Consider the following 25,577-nt stretch of genomic DNA (forward strand, 5'->3'; position numbering starts at 1 on the left):
GGAATTTCCATTCCACACTTAATGTCACCACCCTTGCTTTCAGTTTCGTGGAAGGTTGTTTTCAGTTTTTCATGTGCTGATTCAGTCCCTCTTACAATCATTTCTTTTTCGATTCCATCACATTTTTGATGCAGCCATTTCATTTTAGCTCCCCTACATTTCCTTTTCATCTAACTCCTCAGCGACTCGTATTTCTGAATTACCATTAACTATTTTCTACTTCCTTCTTTCATCGATCAACTATAATATTTCTTCTGTTACCCATTGTTTCTTCGCAGTTACCTTCCTTGTCCCTGTGTTTTTCTTTCCAACTTCTGTGTCTGTCCTTTTCAGATACCTCCATTTTTGCCAGCCGCGCGGGCCGGGCGGTTCTAGGCGCTTCAGTCCGGAACCGCACTGCTGCTACGGTCACAGGTTTGAATCCTGCCTCGGGCATGGATGTGTGTCATGTCCTTAGGTTAGTTAGGTTTAAGTAGTTCGAAGTTCTAGGGGACTGATGACCTCAGATGTTAAGTCCCATAGTTCAAAACTGGCTCTGAGCACTATGGGACTTAACATTTGAGGTCATCAGTCCCTAGAACTTAGAACTACTTAAACCTAACTAACCTAAGGACATATCACACATCCATGCCCGAGGCAGGATTCTAACCTGCAACCGTAGCGGTTGCGCGGTTCCAGACTGAAGAGCCTAGAACCGCTCAACCACAACGGCCAGCTAAGTCTCATATTACTTAGAGCCATTTGAACCATTTGAGATGTCCATTTTCCTTCAACGGAGTTGCCTGCTGACCCTTGTTGCTGTATTTATAGCGTTAGAGAACTTCAAGCCTACCTCGTTATTCCTAAGGACTGCCATATCCCACTTCTTTGCGTACTTGTTCTTATAGACTAGTCTCTTAAACTTCTGCCTACTCTTCATCACTACTAAATTGTGAGTCCATATCTATTCCTGGGTACACCATACAACCTAGTAATCTGATATCGGAATCTCTGCCTGACCATGATGTAATCTACCTAAAATTTTCCCTTATCTCGCAGCCTTTTGCAAGTATACCTCTATACCTCTTCACGTTGTGATTCTTTAATAGAGTATTCGCTATTACTCATTGAAATTTATTGCTGAACTTACTTAATATTTTGTTGTGACATGGCTAGTTGTCACAGATTGGGTGTCTAGGAAACCTGCTTCTTGGACCGTTAGACAACAATTGAAGAAAATCGTATTAATGAGTTTTCTATTATAATAAGATAAATGACAATACTTAACTTCGAGAAATACATGTATGTGTCACAAGCAAAGAGCGACATGCAATATAACAAATGTCCTTCAGTATGATGATTCCAATATAAGTGAAGTAATACAGTGGATGCTTCTGTCAACGTCGCTGGTCTTGACGCCTCTATAGAACTGGACCACGACCAGTCGGCACGGCACTTGTGTCCTCTTCGCCTAGGTGGCGCTGTCGTCACGTTGTCGACCTGGAGAGGAGTCGGTCAGCGTGCAATTGACTGAAGTCTTCTTCACAGCCCTCTCTGCTCTTTACTTTACGCCGGAACATCTATCTCCTCCTGTTTTATGAGTACGTAGTGAAGCACATAATAAATTTTTACCTAGATATTACCGACTATGGCTTCTGTGTGTGAATGTCGGGATTCCGTATTAAGGTGAATAACTTGTTAAAACTACTAAACAGTGACGTACATTTCATTAGCACTCACTACATTCAGTGATAATTACGTTAATTACGTTTCTCAACATGACTGCTAGTGTCACAAGTTAATTTGTAGTAGTATTACGGTATATTGATAATTTTTACTTATGGACCGTCTGACAGCAACTGAATAAAACTCAATTTTAGTGCCATACGCGTTTCGCCTTTATTTCTGCAAGGGATCATCAGTGGCCTGGAATATGTACATATGTTAGCTATTATATTTACATTTTTTGTCACTGTGCCTATAGGTTATAAACAGTTCTGGTGGTTGGTATTTCCTATTAAGTAGTAATGTTTTGAACTGTAATTACAGGGTGTGTGGACAATTTCTTACGTATTACGCTCCTGTTGCATTTTTGGCGTTGTTCTTCTTCTTATGAATGCCAATTAGCGGCTTTTAGCCCACATTCCACAGCACTATGAACTGAACGCTTGTTTCAATGCAATGTTTTAGTTTCTGTTGCCGACTGTCAAATGTTCTTGCCAAAAATCGAATGTTATGGCCAAACTATCGAGTGTAATTATTGAAGTATCTGTGATCTGTTCGTGTATGCATTTTTGTGTGTGTGTGTGTGTGTGTGTGTGTGTGTGTGTGTGTGTGTATGTGTGTGTGTGTGTGTGTGTGTGTGTGTGTGTGTGTGTTTTTGTGTGGTATAATTCTTTTTTTTTGTTTTGTTTTTGTAGTAGTTTTGCACTTTATCTACAACCTGATTCTGTTGTGTATTGCAAGCGTAAGACTAGTTTAATGAATGTCTCCAAGTCCTCGGGAAATATAAAGGCTGTAGTTTTTCCCTGCTTTCTGCCATTCGTGGAACCAACACGTAGCAAAGTTATTTTGGCCAATGTTACAAGACCGGATTAGTAAGTCATGAAAATAGTGGCCCTAGTAGGTAGTGGTAGCTGTTTCTCCATGAACCATGTTTTGGTCTGGCCTCTCCATTGACATCTATCCACTGTGGTTTTACCTGCGGTCTGGTCGTCTGCGTCTTCGAGGCACGTAAGCCGCACCATGGCAACGAGACTCTGACAGATTGTCTAGCGCTACCGTAGATACTCACTTTAAACGACTATATTGTAGCGAACTACCTGCGGTGGGATGTATTTGTACTAATGTATGTGAAAAATTTTGCCAAAATAATGTACTGTAACGAGCCACTCAGCATCCTGCAGAGCCTAGGGCAAGAGGAAACTATGCGGTGAGTAGCTGTGTGACAATACGGGCACCCAAGGAACACTGGCACGCCACGAATTCTGAATAAATATTAATAATAATAATATAAAAATAGAAGAATATAATAAAACGTCATATTAAATACTCACTCGCGTTGTATTGTATTGTGGAAACCCTTATTCTTTTATGTGCCAGGCCAAGGTTCTTGTTTGATGGGGAATGTTAAATCAGGTGAGGGAATATTATAGAGTATTGGTTGTAATTAAAATAATTCCGTTATTTACCGATGAACGTTTTTTCTCGAAAACTAATTATAACCTCTGTGAGAAGTGAAACTTGTTTTATCGCGCTCTGTAAAGCTGTTAATCAATAATACAACACTTTAACTGATCATTTTATAGTTACTGGGGATTTGTTTTATGTCCCTTTCCATTGTGATCGCACCTGGATCAAACTTATCGGTTTTGCCGGTACAGGATCGGGAAAGTGTTAAGTTTGGCCGTCAATACAAGTGTGTATTAACGTTCACCTCTCGACACGCTGACCATCACAATGTTTGTGTAGTATCTAGGAAACTGCTCTTCCGTCCGGATAAATAAGACAATCCTGATGGTTGCTGAAATTTCACAGCTGCGAACACTTAACCGCCAGAATTTGGTCAAGTACAAATGTTTTTACGGTATCAAGGGCTGCCCGCAATTCTGAGTTCTAGATGCATAGCATTGCAGAATATTTGCTCAATTGTAGTCATGACGCGAGTCAGAGCACAATGGTATACTTTAAAATATAGAAGAACCTTTAATGTGGCTGCTAACAGGGAAACAGTAATGTAAGTTTAGAGTAATATGCCTCAGTAGTTGGTATTGGAAGTTTTCGCGGCTACATAGTGGTTGACGTTCGTTGTTAGGCCGGACATATCACTTCAGTTGACGTCAGTGGGCAGAGAGTATACACATTCTCCGCCCACTCACTTCATTTGTAATTAATAACACAGCTGTCAAGATCGTACGTCAGTTTGCCATCTGCACACATTCTATTGATTGATATGCAGCAAAAGTGACGGAAGTATTTGCCTCTGAGCTTAAACAACCGGATGCCGAAGTCAACAGCCGCAACGTGGCAGCGGTTTACCGGCTGACGCGCCCGGACCCAGGGGGAAAGGTTTTGCTCGAGGGAAGCCGGCAGGACTGAAACCGCAACGCGCGTTCCCGCGTGCTGCCCGTTTCGTGCCGAGGCCGCGTAAATCACGCACAAACCCCTCCTCCACACCCACGCGCACCCCCTCTAAGCCACTACCTCTCCTTTCCAGCTCGCCTGCCAGCGCAGCACGGCGAGACGACGTGGCGGACGGACCGGCTTTCGTGCAGCACCGACGCTCCGAAACAGAACTTCTCTAAAAGTCAGCGCCAGAGTTGCCGAGGCGAGGTCTCCGCTGCCGATGGTGTTTCCAGTTTGACTGGAGAAGTTTCCATTAAACCAAACACAGCTTCGTGCAGAAATACGACGGGAGCCAACAGTATTTCTTTCAGGCGTTCTATTATCCCTTAAGTAATGCTACGAACTTGCCGCAGAAAGGAAAACAGTATTGTGTTGTTATGATTTTGGGACAATTTTAAAAGCCACTACGCTCAGAATAAGCACAGTATTTTAAGGTAAAAGTCTGTAAAATGCAACAAGAAACAGTGTGCAAAGAATTGCACGCACGGGTTCCAAATAAACTCAATACAACGTAAAATCAATTGGCAGAAACGAAAACCAAAAGTTTTGTCGATCTTTTATTGGGTACCGTAACTCAGCACAATGTCCTCTGCCTCGACGAAGATAGTGGCTGGCCACTTTCTAATTATAACTATTGCCAGAGAGATTGTTTAACAGGTACAACAGCTGTGAAGCACATGATTCATGTTGGCGGATTTATGACTCTCAGTACCTTTATTTATTGTGAAAAGTGATCAATATAAGGCGAAAAGGAAACTAAAACGGACCCTGGCCTGGGAATACTAGAAACAGCACCGCCCATAATACTCCAAGCCAATACACAGTGTCAAGCAATGGAGAAAAAGATCTAAAAATTGTTAACCTTTTCCATGGGGATTTAAAATTTCTTGGATGACTTGTTAGGTCCTGTTACTTCATACGGATGCGAACGAGTAGAAATTCTATACCTCTGAAGTTACAACGTGTGCCTAAGAATCCCTGGATTCAACACTAAATTTCGCAACTGCCTGTTTATGAGTTCGTGGTAGTGAATCAGTCGTTAAAGTCTCGTACACAGACGCAGTCGGTTCATAAAACGTTAGTCGGAGGAGAGATGTGGGCAGTAACCGAGTAGTGTACTGATTTTCACGGCGAGGTGTCTGAAGAAATATAATAACAACGATGAACAGAACGGACCAAGTAGAGGACGTTGTCCAAAATGAAGGCACTCTTGACAGTTTATTTTTTGTTCTACTTTCTTGTATTATTACTGTATCGAATAATATGTTACGACAAAGCATATAATAAACAAATAGTGACGGTCTAGCCATCGGCTCTTATTGCTAATGAATAGCACCCAACCAACCTTCATTTATCGGTAATTAACAGCGAACGATCGGGAAGTACACAGTTAAGTCGGAAATGAGGAAGTAGTGCACTCGCAGGCTTCATGTATCTAACGGCTTTTCTAAATCAAAAAATCGTATGACACACGTCGTGGTCTCCATCCGAAGGCTGTTTAGATGCGGCCTTCCATGCTACTCAATCAAGTGCAAATCCGTCCGTCTCTGTGTTCCTGGAACCAACATTAACTTGTACCCCCTTACTATAGAGAGCTTTTGGTCTATCTCCAAAATCCACACACTGATACCTCCCCCACTTTCCTCGAGAACCAAATTACATTGTCCTTCGCGTTGCAGCTTCAGGAAATATCCTATCGACCACTCTCTTCTCCTAGTCAAGTTGTGCCAGTCGATATTTTTCTCTCAGATTTGATTCAGTTTTTCTTCATTAGCCACCGAAACGTCTACTTTCTTCTGTAACACTACATTCCAGATTATTTTATTCTGTTCTCTGCTTATCGTCCAAGTTTCATTTTAGTTCATGTGTACACTGCGAAAGTCACATCTAGGATAGTCTTCGTTTTCTTTTTTGTTTTAAATTTTTTTGTGTCATCCATCTTCTGACTTGTTTGATGTGGCCCGTCATGAATTCCCCTCATGTGCCAACCATTTCATCTCAGAGTAGTGCTTGCAACCTGCGCCCTCAAATATTTTCTGAATGTATTCCAATCTCTGTTTTCCACTACAGTTTTTTACCATCTACAGATCCTCTCTAGTACCATGGAATTTATTCCATGATGCCTCAACAGAGTTCGTACCATCCTGTGCCATATTCTTGTCAGCTTTCAGGTATGCTGGTTCCCCCGCCGATTTTCTGGAGACTCTCCTCCTTCCTTACCGTATCAGTCTATATAATTTTCAGTATTCTTTTTTATCATCACATCTAAAATGTTTCGATTCTTTTCCTTTCCGTTTTTTCCACAGTCTTTGTTTCAATACCGTACAATGCTGTGCTCCAAACACAATTTCAGAAAATTCTTCGATAAATTAAGTCCTATGATTTAAACTAGTAGACTTCTCTTGGCCAGGAATGCCCTTTCTCGCAGTGCTAGTCGGCTCTTTATGTCCTCCTTGCTCCGTCTGTCATGCGTTATTTTGCTGCCTAGATAGAAGAACTGCTTGATGACGTCTACCCCGGGACCCCAGTTCTGATGTTCATTTTTTCGCTTTTATCTTTTCTGCTGCTTCTCATTACTTCCGTCTTTCTCCAGTTTACTCTCAATCCATATTATGTACTCATTAGACGGCTCATTCCATTCAGCAGATCCTGTAATTGTTCCTCACTTTCACTGAGAACAGCTATGTTGCCAGCGAATCTTATCGTTGATATTCTTTCACCCTGAATTTTTAAATTCCACTGTTGAACCTTTCTTTTATTCCCCCATTCCTTCTTAAATGTTTAAATCGCCATTTTCCCCTCTTTACTACTGTACTTATTGTATATTACCCTGTTTTACCTATAGTTTAGAACTTTCTTTGTCATAGTTGCGATCTTGCAGCGTTGGACATTCCAGGTCGACAAATCCTATGACCAGCTCTTGATTCCATTATAAATCTACTAGCTAGAATTACTTTTCTGGTGCCTTTAACTTTCCTAAAGCCACACTAATAGTCACAGAATTTAACAGATTTCCTCTTTTAGAAATGGTATCAATAATATGAAAATTATTGAATTCCCGTGTATTGGACTTACATTTAAGGCTGTGAAAGGATACGGAGGAAACGCTGTACGGAAACGTCTTGTAGTAGTGCGATTTGTTGGTGGTGCTAATAGAACGCACAATTATGACGGAGAAGTGTAACTACTGCTTATTGTTGGCGCCCCGGAGAAGCAGCAGCGCCTGCTTGCTATGCAACCCGCCAAGCAAGCGAGCTGAGCCGGTGTCAGCGGCGCTGGCAGCAACCCGCGGAACAAGGCGACGTCATTAGCGGGCGTCTCCGCCTGCGCCTGCAGAGGGATGCCGGCCGGGAGGCGGCGGCATTAAGTGCGACTGTCTCCGACAAGTGTCTCGGGCTCTCCAGGGAGCGGCAGAGCGGCGAGAAGAAACGGTGGCGGGGCGCGAGGGGAAGGCCGCCAGGGGTGGGGGTGGATGACGAGCGCGAGCACTGTGAAGCCAACCCTGGAGGCAAAATTCCATTTAATCAACCTGCTGCTCCCGGCCGCGCGGCGCTCCTCTCATTATACGCCAGAGTAAACGCATTTGCGGGAGCCGCTTCGTTTAAGACGTGATCCGATTTTCGCACTCGCCCTTACAATGGTTCCGTCACCTACTAGACGGTATTATCGCTATTCGATCCAGCTGTGGAATGATATAGCGGACGCATGGAGATCCACGGCAAGAGAGTATCACGACACCCGTAACTCCGATGAGTTTTGGAAATGAGAAACTAGCTGCCTCTTAAAATATAGGAACTGTTACACAAACGCCAAAATAATGTTCACTCATGTATCCGTACATTGCTTTCTCTTTGTTTGACAGCTGCGTAGGCAGTTACATTGCTGCTGACGAACCTTTAAACGAACCAATATTAGCAATGTAAATGTAGAGATTTACAGACGCCAACAAATTTGTGCCACCATTTCCACACTCATGCATACACACACACACACACACACACACACACACACACACGTAGATTCACACGTGAGCATTTAGGCGTTAGACTTAAAAGCAAGGTTGCAGATATTGACAAGACACTGCCAACGTTGATCAGATAGATGTAATCATCGGCTGGAAGTAATGTTTAATTATCTTTTCAGAAACCCAAAGAAGAAGTAGTGGTGATCCACTGCTTAACCAAATTCATGTAATGGGGACGTGATCAAGTCAACGGCATGAAGAATGATTAATATTTAGCAAATTTTTAAGTCATATTCGAATGGCAGTAATCTCTTTAATCAGTGTAATAAAAAGAATCAGTCGACATAACAACTAATATCAATTTATTCTGGTGACTGACTTCAGTCAAGCATGACCATCTTCAGACAAATAACTCCTCACTGATGTATGAAGTCAGTACTTACAGGTACTGCACGTATCAAAAAGCCCCAGTCAACACCCTGAAACTACACTCCTGGAAATTGAAATAAGAACACCGTGAATTCATTGTCCCAGGAAGGGGAAACTTTATTGACACATTCCTGGGGTCAGATACATCACATGATCACACTGACAGAACCACAGGCACATAGACACAGGCAACAGAGCATGCACAATGTCGGCACTAGTACAGTGTATATCCACCTTTCGCAGCAATGCAGGCTGCTATTCTCCCATGGAGACGATCGTAGAGATGCTGGATGTAGTCCTGTGGAACGGCTTGCCATGCCATTTCCACCTGGCGCCTCAGTTGTACCAGCGTTCGTGCTGGACGTGCAGACCGCGTGAGACGACGCTTCATCCAGTCCCAAACATGCTCAATGGGGGACAGATCCGGAGATCTTGCTGGCCAGGGTAGTTGACTTACACCTTCTAGAGCACGTTGGGTGGCACGGGATACATGCGGACGTGCATTGTCCTGTTGGAACAGCAAGTTCCCTTGCCGGTCTAGGAATGGTAGAACGATGGGTTCGATGACGGTTTGGATGTACCGTGGACTATTCAGTGTCCCCTCGACGATCACCGGTGGTGTACGGCCAGTGTAGGAGATCGCTCCCCCCACCATGATGCCGGGTGTTGGCCCTGTGTGCCTCGGTCGTATGCAGTCCTGATTGTGGCGCTCACCTGCACGGCGCCAAACACGCATACGACCATCATTGGCACCAAGGCAGAAGCGAATCTCATCGCTGAAGACGACACGTCTCCATTCGTCCCTCCATTCACGCCTGTCGCGACACCACTGGAGGCGGGCTGCACGATGTTGGGGCGTGAGCGGAAGACGGCCTAACGGTGTGCGGGACCGTAGCCCAGCTTCATGGAGACTGTTGCGAATGGTCCTCGCCAATACCCCAGGAGCAACAGTGTCCCTAATTTGCTGGGAAGTGGCGGTGCGGTCCCCTACGGCACTGGGTAGGATCCTACGGTCTTGGCGAGCATCCGTGCGTCGCTGCGGTCCGGTCCCAGGTCGACGGGCACGTGCACCTTCCGCCGACCACTGGCGACAACATCTATGTACTGTGGAGACCTCACGCCCCACGTGTTGAGCAATTCGGCGGTACGTCCACCCGGCCTCCCGCATGCCCACTATACGCCCTCGCTCAAAGTCCGTCAACTGCACATACGGTTCACATTCACGCTGTCGCGGCATGCTACCAGTGTTAAAGACTGCGATGGAGCTCCGTATGCCACGGCAAACTGGCTGACACTGACGGCGGCGGTGCACAAATGCTGCGCAGCTAGCGCCATTCGACGGCCAACACCGCGGTTCCTGGTGTGTCCACTGTGCCGTGCGTGTGATCATTGCTTGTACAGCCCTCTCGCAGTGTCCGGAGCAAGTATGGTGGGTCTGACACACCGGTGTCAATGTGTTCTTTTTTCCATTTCCAGGAGTGTAGTTACCCGGATGAATAAACATTAGTTTTGATCTAGAATGATGGTTTTTGTTATACTGATTTATGAGTGGTTTTATCTGTCCAACGGTAGCTAAATTTGACGGGAACATATTGTAAAACCAGCTAGTAACTATCAGAAAGAAATTCATTTACGCCGGCCGTAGTGGCCGAGCGGTTCTAGGCGATTCAGTCTGGAACCGCGCGACCGCTACGGTCGCAGGTTCGAATTCTGCATCGGGCCTGGATGTGTGTGATGTCCTTAGGTTAGTTATGTTAAAGTAGTTCTAATTTCTAGGGGACTGATGACCTCAGAAGTTAAGCCCCATAGTGCTCAGAGTCATTTGAACCATTTGAACCAAATTCATTTACAGGTTCTATGGGTAAGCATCGTTATTGTAAATGAATACATGTTAACCACTGAAGAGCAATTTCAAAATTAGTAAGCTCTCTTTCAAATTCTCAAGGTGGCAGGGGTAAAATACAGGGAGCGAAAGGCTATTTACAATTTGTACAGAAACCAGATGGCAGTTATAAGAGTCGAGGGACATGAAAGGGAAGCAGTGGTTGGGAAGTGAGACAGGGTTGTAGCCTCTCCCTGATGTTATTCAATCTATATATTGAGCACGCAGTGACGGAAACAAAAGGAAAGTTCGGAGTAGGTATTAAAATCCATGGAGAAGAAATAAAAACTTTGAGGTTCGCCGATGACATTGTAATTCTGTCAGAGACGGCAAAGGACTTGAAAGAGCAGTTGAACGGAATGGACAGTGTCTTGAAAGGAGGATATAAGATTGACATCAACAAAAGCAAAACGAGGATAATGGAATGTAGTCGAATTAAGTCGGGTGATGCTGAGGTAATTAGATTAGGAGATGAGACGCTTAAAGTAGTAAAGGAGTTTTGCTATTTGGGGAGCAAAATAATTGATGATGGTCGAAGTAGACAGGATATAAAAAATGTAGACTGGCAATGGGAAGGAAAGCGGTTCTGAAGAAGAGAAATTTCTTAACATCCAGTATACATTGAAGTGTCAGGAAGTCGTTTCTGAAACTATTTGTATGGAATGTAACCATGTATGGAAGTGAAACATGGATGATAAATAGTTTGGACAAGAAGAGAATAGAAGCTTTCGAAATGTGGTGCTACAGAAGAATGCTGAAGATTAGATGGGTAGATCACATAACTAATGAGGAGGTATTGAACAGAATTGGGGAGAAGAGGAGATTGTGGCACCACTTGAGATGAAGAAGGGACCGGTTGGTAGGACATGTTCTGAGGCATCAAGGGATCACAAATTTAGCATTGGAAGGTAGCGTGGAGGGTACAAATCGTAGAGGGAGACCAAGAGATGAATGCACCAAGCAGATTCAGAAGGATGTAGGTTGCAGTAAGTACTGGAAGATGATGAAGCTTGCACAGGATAGAGTAGCGTGGAGAGCTGCATCAAACCAGTCTCAGGACTGAAGACCACAACAACAACAACAACAACAACAAGCTATACAGATGACTGATGACTCAAAAGCAATTGTAGAAGTTTTCTCACCCCTTTTCAAAAGGCCCTTGTAATATGAAACTACATAGTCAGCACAAAGATAGTCCATGTCAAGATCACTTGTTGCAAGAAGTAGCACGCTATGACCTTCATTCCACATTCTTTCTCTGCAGTGAAACATTATACGAGTAAGATTACAGGTGGGAAGGTGGCGAATTTTTGTAGGTGGATAATTGTTGTAGTTCGCGAATTGTTCCTTAACTCTGCAGTGAAGCTACCATGTTTCAGTTGCGGTCAAGTAGAGGACCACAGAACGCTGGTATAGGTCGTACTTGTCCAGACAGATTCCATATCTGTTCCGTGCTTTGCTTAAATAAAGTAATTCCTTTATTTGATATTCTGTGCGTCTTTAGTGGGTCTTTCTGATTAATCTTTTAGTGGTTAAAGTTTCTCAATTGCACACAAACAAACACCCTTAGCAAAATGCGTTATTCAGTTTTAGTCAGATGGAATATAGACACCCAGTATCAGGCAAATGTGTGATTATGTACTACAGAAGTGAGAGCAGTTTCCAATATAAGATAGACAACATTAAACGAGACAACTTTCAGTGCGACTAGGAGTAACAGGTAATGTCCTGTTCAACACATTAGAACATGGCTTGTCTCGCTACGAAAGTATATTCTGAAAATGTTGATGTTTTAAAATTTACATTTTAAAAATGGAGTAAACAATTTTCTTCTTTTAATGAGCAACGCAAATTGCGTTACGGATACCAACTTTTTAATTAGTGGCATGAGCTTTCGTTACGATAACGACGGGTGACGCGCTATTACATGGACTCCACACGGATACGGAAGCATTTCGGAGCCACACCAACCTGCGATAGTTCGCCTGACGTCCACAAAGTATTCTACGATAGGTTTCAGGTCGGTCAGATCCCTAAAACTTTGCTTGATCTATCATTGCCAAATAGTACCTACTCGTATATCCGCATAAACCACATACCCACTGCCAATGTTACCCGTGTCTTGTGCAGTTCGGTGATTTACCAAAGTCCATGGCGGTAGGCACATCATACCACTATTATAGATTTTCCTTACCAGTCCATTCCAGCACTCAGGGAAACAAAATGGTTCAAAGCACTATGGTAATTAACATCTGAGATACTCAGTCCCCTAGACTTAGAACTACTTAAACTTAACTAACCTAAGGACATCACACACATCCACTCCCGAGGCAGTATTTGAACCTGCGACCGTAGCAGGAGAGCAGTTCCGGACTGAAGCGCCTAGAACCACTCGGCCACAGCGGCCGGCCAGGGAGAGAAAAATATCTGTCTACACGCTTCTCTACACGCCTTAATCCCACTTATGTCACGATCCTACGCGTCAAGTACGATAATGGCAGTGTAACAGCCTGACAATCGTCTCCGAAGCGAAGCTATACAAATTCACCAAATAGAGGTTAACAAGAACTATGCAGTCTTTCTTCCAAGGACATCATTGCTAACAATTTCAAACAGTGGAACAATAATTTGCAACTGGTCACACTAGCATGTAGTATGAGCTTTCCTTCACAAATGGTTCTAGGCGCTTCAGTCCGGAACCACACGGCTGTTACGGTCGCAGGTTCGAATCCTGCCTCGGGCGTGAATGTGTGTGATGTCTTTAGGTTGGTTAGGTTTAAGTACTTGTAAGTCTAGGGGACTGAAGACCTCAATTGTTCAGTTCCATAGTGCATAAAGCCATTTGAACCATCCTTTACAAATGCACTGCACTTTCACGGAATTAATGCAACAAAATATGAGTCTACAATTCGCCGTCCCTAATACTACATTAATATGATCATCTTAAACCTCTGACTCAATGCCACAAAAGTGAACAGTACAGAGAGAGAGGACTGAGTGGAACATTACTAAATGTGTTTCATACCAGAACGAAAAACGAAATGATGATCAGAGTCTCGTAGGAATAGTCAGATCATACCTAAAACACTAGGGGGGAAAAATTATTACCCATTATCACCGTTGTCAGCGGTTCAAAAATCAGTTCATTATAAGCAGAAAGAAGTTTTGCCAAGTAACATAAAATGTCTGAAAGGTAGCGAAGTAAATTTTATGTCTGACCTAAATTAATTTATCCTGGATAACTCTTCATAATTCATGGACGAATTTATATTTACAAACAGCTTGAAGAAACAAGAAAATTTGTTTTTGTATCCAGTGGCATGAGTAGGACTCTAATATGCTCATTAATGTTCATTCTAATTATGCATACATATCCTGTAAACTCTCTCATTATACACCATTTACATGAAAGATTCGTTCAGATGGCTTATGAAACATGTGTCTAATTACGTAACTTCTCATAGACATCATTGTCACAGGAAACGAATTTTTATGGAACGCGAAGGAAAGTACACTTTTTGCAGACATCCCAAGGTTATCATTACTAACTGAGAGTTACAATGTAGCAATGAGTGCCCTTTTGAGTTATGTGACATTCAGCTGTTCGATACAGGTCTGGCATTCAATAGAACTAGAGTACTCATTCAAAAATTTCAGAAAATATTAACTACTGGTAACAGCTCACATTCCGTGAAACGATCTCCATACTATGTGGTCGAATCTGTTGTGTAGTATTTCATACATAACAGTAACAAGAGATGAACGACAGATTGGTGCAGCAGTTATCGTCGTAGGAAAGCTGGACCGGAGCAGAAATAGTTAGCGAACAAGTAAATACGATAAACAGAAGTTTTACTTAACTTGTAGCTTTCTCCAAGTGTGCAAAGGCTCTTTACAAACGAACATGCAGCACTAAAATCGAGCTAATGCCATAACAACAAGACGATTATAGGGAGTGGCTCTATTATCTAATGGATGAGCGATAGTCAGCGCAGCGACTGTGCTGTGTCTCGCTGACGATTCCATTGATACTGGGTCTTGCCTTGCCTTGCCTTGTAGCAAAAGGATCGTGTACCTGCCACCAACCATACTATATCGCAGCGGTAGAGAGCGCTCACGGTACGGAGCCGCTGCAGTTCTGGCTCAGTGGACAAAATTTGTAGGTGGTGTAATGAATGTCAGCTACCTCTAAATGTAGAAAAATAGAAGTTAATGCGGATGAGTAGGGAAAATAAACACTTAATGTTGAGTTACAGCTTATGAATGTCGTGCCTGACACAGTCATGTCGTTTAAATATCTGGTCGTAACGCTGCACAGCGATATGAAATTGAACGAGCATGTAAGGATTCACGTAGAGAAAGCGAATGGTCAAGTTCAGTTTAGTGGGAGAATTTTCAGAAAGTGTGGTTCATCTGTAAAGGAGACCACATAAAGGACGCTACTGCGACCTATTTAGAAATTTGTGGTAAATGCTATGGGACCAAACTGCTGAGGTCATCGGTCCCTAGGCTTATACATCACATAATCTAACTTAAACTAACTTACGCTAAGGACAACACACACATCCACGCCCAAGGTGGGACTCGAACCTGCGACGGGGGAGCCGCGCGAACCGTGGCAAGGTGCCCAAGACCGCACGGCTACCCCGCGTGTCTATGGCGGCCTATTCTTGAGCACTTCTCAACTGTATGTAACCCGTACCAAGTCGGATGAAAGAAAAACATCGAATGAATTGAGAGGCGGGCAGCTAGATTTGTTACCACTAGGCTCGAACAACAGGCCTGGGTTACAGAGATGCTTTGGGAACTCAAATTGGAATCCCTGGAGGGAAAGCGACGTTCTTTCGAGGAACAGTATTAGGAAGTTTAGAGAACCGGCATTTGAAGCTGACTGCAGAACGATCCTACAGCCGCCAAACTGCAATTCGGGTAAGGACCAAGAAGAACGAGAAATCAGGGCTCATATTGATGCATATTGACAGTCGTCTGCGAGTACAGCAGACTAGGAAACGACTAGCAGTGGTAAAGGGTACCAACGACCAACTATTATACTTTGCAGAGTATGTATGTAGATCTAGATGTAGCCGCAGATATTTGATTAGGTTATGTATGGAAAAATTATTGAAGTACAATGAAACGACGGGTAGGTGACAAAGTGGTGAAAATCCACTCCTCATGGCAGGACATGGATGTAGGAGTGTTGTTCGATATGTAAAGCAAGATGGTCGCCGATATGTGGAATATCTGAATAGAGGGTACCATTCTGGGGGAAGCACGAGTGTTTCGGAGCGCACAAGTCACTGCACATCGTTGAATACAGGATTCCGCAGCTGGCAAAACTTACGTGTTCCATTGTCAACAAAATCGTCAGTTGCGATTGCAGGAGGCACGGGATCTTCGAGAATGGACCATCGATCGATAAAAATTTGCTGTTTAGTCGCATGAATCACGTTTCTCGATGTACCAAGTCCATGGACCTGTCCTGATATACTGTCACCCAGACGGACGGCTGCTCGTACCATGCACCGCGTAACCGGTGCAGATCGATGGAGGCAGTAAGGATACATTTTCGCCGGCCGGTGGGGCCGAGCGTTTCTAGACGCTGCAGTCTGGAACTGCGAGACTGCTTCAGTCGTATGTTCGAATCTTGCCCCGGGCATGGATGTGTGTGATGTCCTTAGGTTAGTTAGGGTTCAGTAGTTCTAAGTTCTAGGGGACTGATGACCTTAGACTTTAAGTCCCATAGTGCACAGAGCCATTTGAACCATTTGATACATTTTCCTGTGCCTTGTTGAGACTAATCTAAGGCCCCATGGGCCAGCCGAAACTTTTTTTCCATCACCTTACGTCCCTTCGAGATTGATAACTTCCCCGACGGCGAAGCATATTGGGTCGTTGACAGTGGCACGACAGTGAACTAACGTTGAGATCTTGGTCATCAGATTCGTCTGATTTGGAGCGGCCACAACCTATCAGCTCGTAGATTACGGGAAGTGCGGGACAGTGAGTAGACATCAGTTGACGTATACCTCAGGCTACGAACCACATGTCGGATACTTGCCGCGTAGAATCGTTGCTTAACTGCGTTCCAAATTAGGGTCATGAAGATATTAAGGAGATGGTCATTTGACTGAGCAGAGTAGCTAAGCATTGGACAAAATGGAGCGTTGGCGATAGTGTTGACGCACATTTTTCAATTGGAATATGCTGTGCTATGAAGAATGAAACTGTGTCAGAGCAGGTGGCACCATGGTCCAAATTAAGAGAAGTATCGTACGAGCTATGGAAATACTGATAAGTTTCTAGCTTATGTTAGTGATGTGTCTGAGTGAAACAAGCAGATTTTCTTTATGAGACAGTTGTATCGGGATATAAAAGAAGAATATATCACAACGAACCTACAGCCCGAGTGATGGTTGTTAGACCCTCAGCATATCCTTACAAAAGATAGAGAATTTACACACAATTCCAAAATATGTCGGCCTTCGCGTATTAGACTGTCATAGAACTGATTCTCAAATGTGGTCAGGCACGCCTTTAGCGACGCTTAATGCAGAGAACCTGCGTCGTTTGAATACTTTCCCTCATTCCTCTAATAGTTCATAGCTCAGATAAGTAAAACAGTTTCACTAGTCCTAAGCATCACAAGCAGCGAATTCTTTTTCGTAGGTCTATGTACTAACGCACCTTTGCCGTTGAGTCGGTTACCATCACACAACCTAAAAAAAGGGAAGATCAAAAAGTTTCCGTTAGAAGAGGGTTTCCAGCTGGATAAAATCGCCATGAAGTGGTGCCTATCATATTCCAAATAACTACTGTAGGCTTCCTGCTGTTTCTAATCTATGTTAATGATTTAGGAGCCAGTTTGAGTAGCCATATTAGATTGTTTGCACATGTTATCATTTACCGTCAAGTAAAGTCACAAGAAGATCGCAACCTATTGGAAAATGATTTGGGCAAGGTATCAGTATGGTATGAAAAGTGGGAGTTGACCTAAATGATGAAAAGTGCTACGTCATGCACAGGAGTATTGAAAGGAGTTATTTAAATTTCAGTTAGACGATAATCACACAAACCTAAAGGCTGTCAGTTCAACTATATACCCAGCGATAGCAATAACGAACGGCATAACCTGTGACGATCACGTAGAGAATATTGTGGGGAAGGCGAACGAAAGCCGGCGTTTTGTTGGCACAACACTTAGAAGATGCAAAAAATACGCTAAATACATGGTTATACTACGATTTCCTGTCCTCGTAGATCAATGTTTTGGGTTATGATTTATTTACTTGAAAGTATTGACAGATTTCATCTAAAAAGTTCAAAGTAGGATACCTCGTTTGTAATGTAGTTAAATAGTGGATAGAGTGTTGCAAATCTGATACTCGAGTTGGGTTGACGCCCACCTACATAGGGAGAAATGATCATCATAACAAAATAAGAGAAATCAGAGTGCACACAGAAAGATTTAAGTGTTCTTTTATTTCTGGGCTCTGTTCGAGAGTGAAATGGTAGAGACCTAGGGTGGAAGTGGTGCTGCTAACTCTCTGCCAGAAACTTAATTGTGAACTGTTGAATCGTCATGTAGATATACAGAATGTACCAGGAGGAAGCGTCAGTATTCGGAGATGTGACAAGAACAATCATTCGCAGAAAAAAAGGTTACCAAATATGCGCTGTAAAATACATACCTCAACAGCTATGAGCACTTTTCCTTGGTCACTACTGTGAAACACATCTCTTATACTGAACAGAAGCCAAGTATCCTTAAGATATAATCGTCAATCTACATGTTTACACAACAATATATCTTGTTTTGATCCATCTTACCTCCTCTCAAAATACTGAAAGCAAAGAGTTTGCAGTAAAAAAATTTGTATCACAGTATTTAATATGATGAATTCCTCACAGTTCGTAAGGTGAGCTATATGTTTGCTACACTTATAGCTTCGAATGGTAGTTCCAAACATATCCCTGAATATTGGCCATTTATCCTGGGACATTCTGTAGAAGTTATCGTGTTGGATGAGGTCGGTGGTGATATACCACAAAAAGCGACGGTCTACTCGTATGAGAGATTTCAGATTGGCTCGTTGCGGTTTCAGTAGCCTGAGATTCCGCTACGTCAAGTACCGGAAAAGTGTTTCTCGTTGTCCTGTAGTAGACTGGCTGGTACTAATTACTCTTTCTTCCCACTGGGACAGGTGTCACATCCATAGCATGGTGTCTCTCTTGTGTTTTCATCGTTACTTCGGTAAAAAATACTTCTTCCTTTGCTCCAGGAGAGAGGGTTTGTCTTGGGTTTTCTCGTTATAATGGAACGGTGTCAAACTCTGTCTCGTTTTCGGAAAATCTTGTGGCGTCGTGATATCTTCCAGGGTCTCTGATATCTTGTCTGGGGCGGTTTCATGACTGCCGGCCGGCTGCCGTTACCAGCAGAATTCCACAAAGTAGGTCTCTTGAGAATATCGCGTATCAGTCGCTCTATTTCTGCAGTCAGTTTGCTGATTTCGAGTTAGTGATGTTGTGGCTGACGTCTCAGTCTTCGTTGGAGAGGAGGAGTGTGGGGATAGTCAACTTGAATTGCCTCTCCTTACACTTCTGTCTAGCCTTGGGCTGCAAGACGCGGGCTTTACTTGCCACAGCAGGTGCCCTGACTTTGAAATAACTGTTTTAACGGACCACCTTAATAGGAATGCTATTCAGATCGTACACCACAAGATTTGCGTTGTTAGTAGTGCTACTGTCATGACTTTCTAATAGGCGTCGTAATGGTATGACGATGTAGGAAGGAAAAAGAGATGCAGCGTGAATGGAAAGCGCTACTGTGATCTGCTTCGCCAAAAGAGAAGTACTTTGTACTCGACTTTTTTGATGCGTTGCTCGGAAGGTCGCTCAGTTACTCCACATCACATCTGAAGGAAACCGAATCACCGGTCGATCGTTCCAAGCTACGTGCCACTAACATCACCAGATTTGGCTGTGGGGTTACCTGGAGGACAGGATTTATCAACGGGACACTGACAAACGTTGTAGATGAAGGATGAGCACGACGAGAGACGGACCCAACATCCCATCTGAGCTGTTGCTGTAGTAGATTAATCTCCAATGCGGTTCCAGACTGCCGTGGATGCAGATGGTCGTCACTTGGTGAAACAATTGTACACTGGAACGTCAACTTGTTACGCAATTAACAAATATTACACTCTCATGTGGATATTAACATGTGCTTATTTCAATGTTTCATTCGTTACTTCTCTCCCGCAAGTACAAAGTTTCATTGTAACATGATCGGCCGGTATTCATGGGGGCCCTCTAAAAAGCGAAAGTTTAATTATAACGGGCCTGTACTTACCTTACCACGTCACGTGTCCACAGCACCACAAGACGGCGTAAAATCTCGCTGATAGCTGATCAGTGTAATAGGCTCTGGCGTTGTGCCCTTATCTTCCCTGACGACCACCTGATCGTCATGTAACAGATATTCACTGGTCCTTTCCCTGTATCTGTATATTATTCTCGTTTGCAGAAACTCTCCTAATGAAATAAAACTAATGAAAAACCACTATAATTTTTCTTTCCCGTATTCAGTGCGAGGTAGCAGCGAGAAGATACAGACACTGCAAGTGTTCGAAAGAAACAGAGAAAGTCTCGTTGCGTTAAATATCACATTATACGATGCACGACCATGTAACGCTGAGAGAAAGTAAATACAATGCATGTGTTCTTTTAGAAATAAAAGAGAGAAAACGCTGTGTGCATAGTGGGCTTGCGGTGCACGGAACGGCGAACTTAATGTGGACGGCAAGTGAGCAGCGTTACGACTACCTGTTCCCAGGAGCAGCGCCCGCTCCATACGTAATGGAAGTAACCCCTCACAGAGGCCGGCACTTATTCTTTCCCTTCGCTGTTTGTTTCCAGGAGCGCGCTGCAGGAGGGCAGCTCGACTGGAGTGTCCGGGCAGTAAATGTGGTTTTAGTGGCTGCACATTTGAATTCAACTTGGTCCGTTTTCTAATTACCTCTGCTTGTGGGCCAGCTCTGCCTGCGCTTCTCCAGGTTCGGAGTGTTTCCTTTCTCCGGTTTAAATGCGAAAAAGGAAACTCCCTCTTGGTGTTTGCTTAAGCAGTGAGAGACCAGGATGCACTGACGATCCTGCCGTTCGTGAATATTCTGTTCTGACCGTCGTTCAGCAAACATAATTGCATGCCTGATCACTGTGTTTTACGTTTATGTTAATTACTTACTGATAGAAATGATTTTTTACCGTCTACCCTTCGTAACGAATCTGTATTACAGGGACTTCTGTTCAGTAACAGATTAGGATACATTTTCTTACTAGCGACATCTACGGTTCTTCTCATTTTTCACTTACGTGTTTCCAAAAATTTCAAATCTGTGATTCCAAAAGGGGGGAGCCTTAGGGATGAATATATTGTGCAGGAACATTTATTTGAAATTTCAAATTTATTTTAAATTTGACATTTTTCATATTTTTGTATATTTTAGAAATCTACTTTCACTTTCTATTTTAAGAGCATCAATTATCCGATAAATTTAATTAATTTCAATCGACTGTGGCAGATAATACAGCATTTCATTTTTTCTATTTTTTGGTTATGAAATTTACACTATAAGATTCTGTCCAAAAATATGTAATTATTTTCTTCCAAAAATTTCATTTATATCCTAAACGTTTTATTGGTTAATGTAAATTCAAGTTTTCAGTAAAAACGTGTCGTTGGTGCGTAGCCCCATTGTCGAGATATCTTTGTTTAGTTTTAGCGGAGTAGTCATGCGAGAGTAATGGAGAGAGGGCAGTCGTTAAGAGTTTAGGGTGGGACTAACGTTCATGTGAGATGAAGTGAAGTTTTATTTTGTGATCTGATAACTCCGAATATTGCAACCAAGAAGAAGTTCAGTTATGTTAATTCTGCATCGTTCAAGACGAGTAAAATATTATGAGTTACAAAACCAGTGATTATCCGCGTACATTTACAAGTCTGGTAGTTCAGACGACGAAATGTTACTGTTGAAATTAAACCATTTTGTTAATTTTTAGCTGATGTGATTGTGGGAATGGGACTTGGTACTCGTACTAACACCCTGCAAGGCGCCGTAGAGTTTGTAGTGCAGAGTACATTGAGTAACAACTAACCTTCCCCCTTCCCCCTCCCGGTCCCCACTCACTCTCTCCACCCTTCACTCTCATTTCCCATTTGCGAATTACGTGAATAATAATTTCTGCCTGGCCATTTCACAAAATGTATTTTAGATGAATTAACGGGTTACTTGCCTGTTACACGGGATGCCCATAAATTCCCGCTATTATTTCAAGAATTCGTAACTTGGAAACAATTAGAGAGAGACAATCGTTATTTGCAATAAATAAAACTTTTATCAGCTCTAAAAATTGCTACATTTATGCTTTTTTTTGTAGATTTGCCTTGGAGTGCATCCAAATGGCGCCAAGCAAGGAGAAGGGGCAGTGTGTCATCCAGAACGCACAATACAAGTCAGTGACAATGGTACTGCAGAATTATTAACCCCACTACGAGGGACATCACCGGCGACGTTAAGCATACTGAGGTAGTTAGAAAACATTATAAAGAGAGGCAGTGTCAAACATCTTTCTGGAACTAGACGTTCCCCCTGTCCTAAACACGTGTTGGCAATTCAAGCTGCATTTCAATATAGCCAGCAGATGCCAACCCCTCATTCATCACGCATACTGTTGGAAGCACAATCAGCTGTCCTCAGAGAGTGTTCCATCAGTATATTTCCAATTTGAAGTCAGGGTAGGACCATCAACATTGACAAAGAATTCCTCATTGTAATTCCGTCACAGTTGAGTTTTATTAATTTGGCGACTAGTTTCGATCTACGAAGATCATTTTTATGCAATGTACAATGCCTAATACAGCGGCACTAATAGTGCCTAATATACGACTGATATATTTATTACAGTACTTAAGTATCTATATATATGTAATATAATTATTATAATCGTTGTTCTGGGGATCACGTCACCTGACAAAACGACAACTGTAATTTTGTAGTTGTAGCTTCCACCAGATTCCATCAAGACAGAGAAATTCGGAACAGTCAGGCAAAGAGTTTGAGAGTCTTCAAAATAATTCTCAGCACACCTACAGAAAGTTTTCAGATCTTGAAACTGGAAGAAGTAAGGAACAATCGGTAGCCTACTGGAGTACGTGAACGATCTTTGATTCGCCGGTGACGTATTATTTACTCGTAGCTTAGAAAAGATACAGCAACGAACAGAACAACGTAATACATAATTTGTAATAAGGTCCGTAAATAAATTACAGTAAGCAAAAAAATATATATAATCAGCACATCGAGAAGACAGTAGTGTAAATCAATATGCAGTTATGGAAATACTTTGGCTGGAGTGCAAACGCGAAAAATGTGGAAATAAAAATAAAAATTTACTGTCGTGATTTTAGTACACAAAATTAGTTTTAATAACCACAACTAAAATCGCTTCTGACTGCAAACATAGTTTTGGTTTTTATTCAGTGATCGATTTCGAGACTTAACGCCTCATATTCAGATGTACCTGCGCACGGTTTCCAATTCTTGGGTTGGACTATATACATGTCGATCGCCAATCTTAATGGATTGCTGGGAACGCAATCGACTATTACACAATAATAATAATAATAATAACTAAAATATCTTTGACGTGCAAAGGTGAGCAGGTAGATCTGAAAATGGAACGTGAAGTCCCGAAATCTATCGTGGAACAAGTAGTTATAAAGCCACGTTTGTAGCAGGACGCTATTTTAGCTATTGTTATGAAAATGAGATTTTGCGTTCACACCAATCGACTACAATAGAGTTCAACATATAAGTAGGCGCTATTCAAATAATAATTTTATCTTCGTCTGAAAAGGCAACGTTACCGTCGAACGTTACCAGACTGGCCTTATATCTGTGAGAGACTTGTTATTAAAATAAGAACCATTCAGTCGATTATTACTAGTCAGCGAGAAAAGGAGGTATGAATGTTGGGAATCATTAGATGAGAAAGGAAATCATACTAATGGCTCGGGGTACAGACTGGAGTGGACTACATAATGCGAGTTAAATGAAATTGTTTTGTGGGGAATGTAGCCGTTGAACAGACAGTGCACGGATCTTGGACATTCTTTGACACATTCCAGATGACAAGAAAAGGCCGATGCGACGATATGATGGAAACTGTGTAGACGACACGAGAACACTTAGATGTATATAGATAAAAAGTGTAATGGTATATAAAGCAAAGGAGGAAGTCTTTGTCCAGCACTGGTTTTCAAGTTATACACTAAATGGTTTACCATTAATTTCCTACTGTTATTCAAGTATACTTCTAAACTATATACAACTGTGATAAGGGTAGATAATTTTAAAGTTTGTTTTGAATGTTGTTTATATATGTATGTCGCTTTATTCCTCTTGTTAGTCATATAGTATTACTGTTTACTACTTTCTGGATTAGATTTTTATTCATTAAAGGCTTATGCATAACATTTTCATCAATTAATTTTATTCCTGCATAAATAATCTACATTTAGTGCCGATATCTCACCCAAGAGGGAAAGGGACGTAAGTATAAAGTCCGTAACTTCAACTTGAGACTGTAATATCTAGACATGGATTCGTTTTCTGAAGAAATGCGGCAGTACACCTTCAGCACGGGGAAGGTATAGGCATATCCAATTCGCTTATGCGGGAAATTTGACTATCGCAGCTGGGTACTACTCGTTTTTCTCTTCCACAGGCCATGAATGTACGTCTACATTGGCAACTAGAACACGTACGCTTCACAATCCACCTTGAAGAGTATGGTGGCTGGAACATTGTGAATCTCTATCACCTCCAACACTTTCCAGTTCCAAGCGGTCTTCCCTGTGAACTCGAATTTGTGTAATTTTACCTTCACGGTCTTTACACGCGATATGCGTTTGACGTGGCACTGTGTTGGTGTACTCCTCCAGAAGCCTACACTCTCACCATTTTAACTGTAACCATACCGAGATGCAGAATTTCTTTCTTGGAGCGTCTGTCACAGGAGTTGGTTGAGCTTCTAAGTGACGCTTCCGCGCTCAGTAAATGCATTTGGGCCGAAACACGCAACTCTTATATGAATCTTCTGTGCTTCCTCTAACGATACAGTATGCTACGGTTCAAAGACTGACGATCAGTATCTAATGACTGGTCGAACGAGGGTTTTGTAAGCTACTGCACCTCTTTCGTGGTTGGACTACACTTTCATAGAATTGTTCCGACGAGTCTCAGTGAGATACCTGCCTTACCTGCGATTAATTATACGAGGTCGTTCCACTTTGTATCTCTTTGTACGGATCATGTTCCCACAAAATAACAGGTCTCTGTGCTCAGTCATGATCATTTACGTAGAGAATCAGCTACCATCACTTCTAGTAGTTTAGATTCCTCTCCGTCCTGTGATACATACCTGCCTACTACGTATTGTGTAACACTTTTGAATCCTTAACACATTTAGAGGTGAATATTGCATAACGAATGCTCAGATAATCTGAACTTTGTATACTGTCACACTTGCTATGCGGGAATATCTTCCTCCGTCTCTTTAAAGTTCTAACTACGCAAGCATCCAGTGACACTACAGCGGCATGAAGACAAATATTGCCGTGTTCTACGTTGCACCGAAAAAATTCGAGCACAGATGTAAGCAGAATTCTAAGCCGTTATTTTCCCGAGTTGATTCTCTGATTAACTGCTTGAGGTAATTGTTGGATAAGGCAGTTAAAATAATACGAATTGTTCTCATCTTTACTGGTCACTCTAATCACTTGCGTCTTCCAGTCTATAGCTGGTAAATTCAAATTTTTCACTTTAACCCCGATAGGGAATGTACACACAATCTTCTCCAAGTCCTACCTCAAATGTTCTTGGGCAACCATTCCTGAGGGAAGTGCTTTATAAAAGAGCCCGATAGCTATATAAGATCCACTGTCAGCACTTACCTTATCTCTAATATGAGTATATTCGAGATATGTGCTAATCTTCCTAGACGTCGTCGTACTGGTTACAGTTATCAACATTCCTTCACCACTGGATTTCAGCCTTTTCCGGTAAACATTTCAATCAGAATTTAGAATTTTATTGCTCTAAACATCCTGGCTTAGCCAGATTTCTGTCGCAAGAC

The sequence above is a fragment of the Schistocerca americana genome, chromosome 7, assembly GCF_021461395.2.
Source record: "Schistocerca americana isolate TAMUIC-IGC-003095 chromosome 7, iqSchAmer2.1, whole genome shotgun sequence".
Lineage (NCBI taxonomy): Eukaryota > Metazoa > Arthropoda > Insecta > Orthoptera > Acrididae > Schistocerca > Schistocerca americana.